Source organism: Silene latifolia, chromosome 6 (assembly GCF_048544455.1).
Source record: "Silene latifolia isolate original U9 population chromosome 6, ASM4854445v1, whole genome shotgun sequence".
NCBI classification, from domain to species: Eukaryota; Viridiplantae; Streptophyta; class Magnoliopsida; order Caryophyllales; family Caryophyllaceae; genus Silene; species Silene latifolia.
In genome coordinates, this window is record NC_133531.1 from 68,054,042 (window position 1) to 68,057,595 (window position 3,554).

General features: G+C 39.8%; 1 non-coding gene across 1 annotated transcript; it reads left to right on the forward strand.

Moving 5' to 3' along the window:
- Nucleotides 1-467: 467 nt before the first annotated feature.
- LOC141588950 (small nucleolar RNA R71) lies at nt 468-576 on the forward strand. Its single transcript, XR_012519915.1, has one exon. It is a non-coding gene; the product is annotated as a small nucleolar RNA R71 (small nucleolar RNA).
- The last annotated feature ends 2,978 nt before the right edge of the window (nt 577-3,554 follow it).

A 3,554-nucleotide genomic window follows, 5' to 3' on the forward strand; every position in this document is an offset into this window, starting at 1 on the left:
GTTTCAATTGGCCCCTCACATTTGCTTGAAGAATTGGCGACTTGCTTAGCCTCTAAATTCTCCAACTGCTTCACAAAATTCTTTGCAGATTCAATCCCAACTTCTTCTATTTTCGTGACTTGAACCAAAAGAGCTCGGATTATTTCTCTCAATTCCGCGGTCTCATCTGAGTTATGGACAGAAATTTCAACTCTTTCCTTGGAAGCTTCAGAGGTCTCGAGCTTCTCGAGACGGGCTGCAATAGAAGTTATGAGTGTCGTAACGGCATTCATTTCATCACTTTGCTTTCACGAGTTTCCACGCGAACTTCCAAACTCAGCTCTATGGACTGCCATCGCCTCAATAGTGTTCCAACCTTTATTCTGACCGGTATTATTTTGGAACCTACCATTCGCAGCTGCGTCCAGGATAACCTTGTAGTCATCATATAAAGAGTTGTAGAATAAGTTGCACAGGTACCACTGTGGAAACCGTGGTGAGGGACAGACCGAACAAAACTCTTGAAACGTCCCCATGCTTCGCAAAATTCCTCATCAGGTCCTTGCTGGAAATTTGTAATTTTGCTTCTCAAGGCATCAGTCTTTGCAAGTGGGAAGTATTTTTTGTAGAAAGCTAATGCTAAAGATGTCCAATCGTGACTCATTTGCTACCCTATCAAGGTAGCGATACCAATCTCGCGAGAGAATCCTTCAAGGAGTATAAGAACATCATCCCCTTTACTTCATCTTGGGTCACCCCAGTAGAGTACAGGTATGGAGCAATGATGAGTACGTGAAAATTTCCATATGCTTCAAAGGATCCTCGTCCGGTAGACCAACAAACTGATTTCGCTCCACTAAATTGATATAGGAGGAACGAAATTCGAAGCGACCACTAGTAGGGGTGGGTAATTCGTATCCCTTGGGAACATGCTGCTTTTGTGGCTGAAGATTGTCATATATTGTAGTCATGTTCGCAAAACTGAGAGTACTCAAGTCTCCCTCTCAAAAACCTGTCTTCTAACTGTGCAAAAGCAAAACTAGAAGCAAGAGTAAGCAACGGCCTCAAGGAACCAAAGTCCCTTGAGACAAGAAAAATAAACTAAAAATAAATCAAACAGAATTACACCGTCTCCCCGGCAACGGCGCCAAAATTTAATACCCGCCGTAAGGTGTCAAAATTAATATTTATAATTCCAACTACAACTATAGATAGCGGTAGCAGGGTCGAACCACAAAGAGGCGGATGTAATTTATAGTTGTCTTAATTTAGTCTTAATGAAACGAATAAGTGGGGGATTTGATTTGGTCTATAACTAACTAATAGCAATAAAAAATAAAAGCTACAACTAAAGCAATTAAATAAAAGGTGTAATCAATAATAAAAAGGATGCTAAGACGATCGGTTCACTGTAGCTACGATGACGCAAGTCCTAGGTAAGTCTGAAATAGTCACGTAAGATGGGAAAATAAGAAGTCCTCTCAGTCCAACTTAACAAGTAGCGCCGCTCAGCCTAAGCAACTAGTCCCTAGGTCTCACTAATACTAGCTCACGCCCTGAAAAGTGATTCCTAATGCCTAAATTTTACTTATCTTACGATCTTAGTATAATTTAGTCGTTCAATTAGTAGTCTATTGCCCTCCCCTCTCTTTCGATCTATTGGGTCGGTCAATTCCTAAGTATTTAACAAATAGCCTCTCGGTCTTTTACTAAAAATTGCAATTAAATCAATTGAACAGTGTTGATTCTTACGTGACGCAGTCGATCGACTAGCAAGGCCAGTCGATCGACCAGGTTCTCAGTCGATCAACTATTGACATCAGTCGATTGACCAAGACCCGTATCAGGTCTACCTATTCTACGTCGTCTACGCTACAGATCCCCTCAGATCTTAGCAAAGGGTGATTAGCTATGCATATTAATATTGATAACAACAACGAAATTGAAATAAACGATATGGGAAAACATAATTTGAATGATTAAAGCAATAAAACGCAATAAAGAGGCTATGGTTCGGGATTCTAATCTATCAATTCTATGCTAATGACAAAATAAAATAGAAACTGAAATTAAGGACAAAATAATACCGAAGTAGGAAGCAAGAGTTGAATCCAAAAGCAAGCAAGGAACTTTATTGAATACGATGAACAAAAACTAAACTAAGGCTTTATGTAACTTATGAGATCTAAAACTAAAATGATAAGAACTGAATGGTCCCCGTAAGCAGCAGGTAAAGTTACGTTATATAGGAAATTAACATAACCTATTCCTAAACCTAATTACAATTGGGCTTCGGCCTCTCGTCTTTTAAATTGCGCATCATCTCGTGGAGTGGTCGATCGACCACTGAGGCCAGTCGATCGACCACATGCGCTGTACAGAATTGCATTCTGTCGATTTCTGCAGCGCACACTGATTTTAAAACAGCTGCCATTTCTTCGTTACTTGGTCAAGTCAGGAGTTCTACGCGGCGTTGGAAAGCTAAGAGGATAAGCTTTCACCCCCAATTAGAATCACTCGATTATCTGTTCTAGAACTCGAGATATAGCCATCTGAAGCAGCCTTCAATGTCGAGAAGCATTCTGACAGTCTATAGACCATGTAGGTCAGTCTATAGACCACTGTAGCTGGTAATCCGCTTCTAAAACTCTCGCATATATGTCTTTCAAGCCTTGAAATGCACACCAAGTTCGCTTCCTGAGTCACTACTCCATGTCAAATGCAATGCTAAGTACTTAGGGACGGATTCGGCTCGATTTCCGCTGGATTCTTCACATTTCTGCAATATTATACAAAAACACGAAAGTAGACGAAAATAGGGAAAATAGTAGCATAAACTACATAATTGAGCTCTGAAATGCGTGTGAAATAGGGTGTAAAACATCATATTTAGGACACGCATCAATAATATTTATAATTCCAACTACAACAATAGATAGCGGTAGCAAGGTCGAACCACAGAGAGGCGGATGTAATTTATAGTTGTCTTAATTTAGTCTTAAATAAATGATTAAGTGGGGGATTTGATTTGGTCTATAACTAACTAATAGCAATAAAAAATAAAAGCTACAACTAAAGCAATTAAATAAAAGGTGTAATCAATAATAAAAAGGATGCTAAGACGATCGGTTCACTGTAGCTACGACGACGCAAGTCCTAGGTAAGTCTGAAATAGTCACGTAAGATGGGAAAATAAGAAGTCCTCTCAGTCCAACTTAACAAGTAGCGCCGCTCAGCCTAAGCAACTAGTCCCTAGGTCTCACTAATACTAGCTCACGCCCTGAAAAGTGATTCCTAATGCCTAAATTTTACTTATCTTACGATCTTAGTATAATTTAGTCGTTCAATTAGTAGTCTATTGCCCTCCCCTCTCTTTCGATCTATTGGGTCGGTCAATTCCTAAGTATTTAACAAATAGCCTCTCGGTCTTTTACTAAAAATTGCAATTAAATCAATTGAACAGTGTTGATTTTTACGTGACGCAGTCGATCGACTAGCAAGGCCAGTCGATCGACCAGGTTCTCAGTCGATCAACTATTGACATCAGTCGATTGACCAAGAGCCGTATCAGGTCT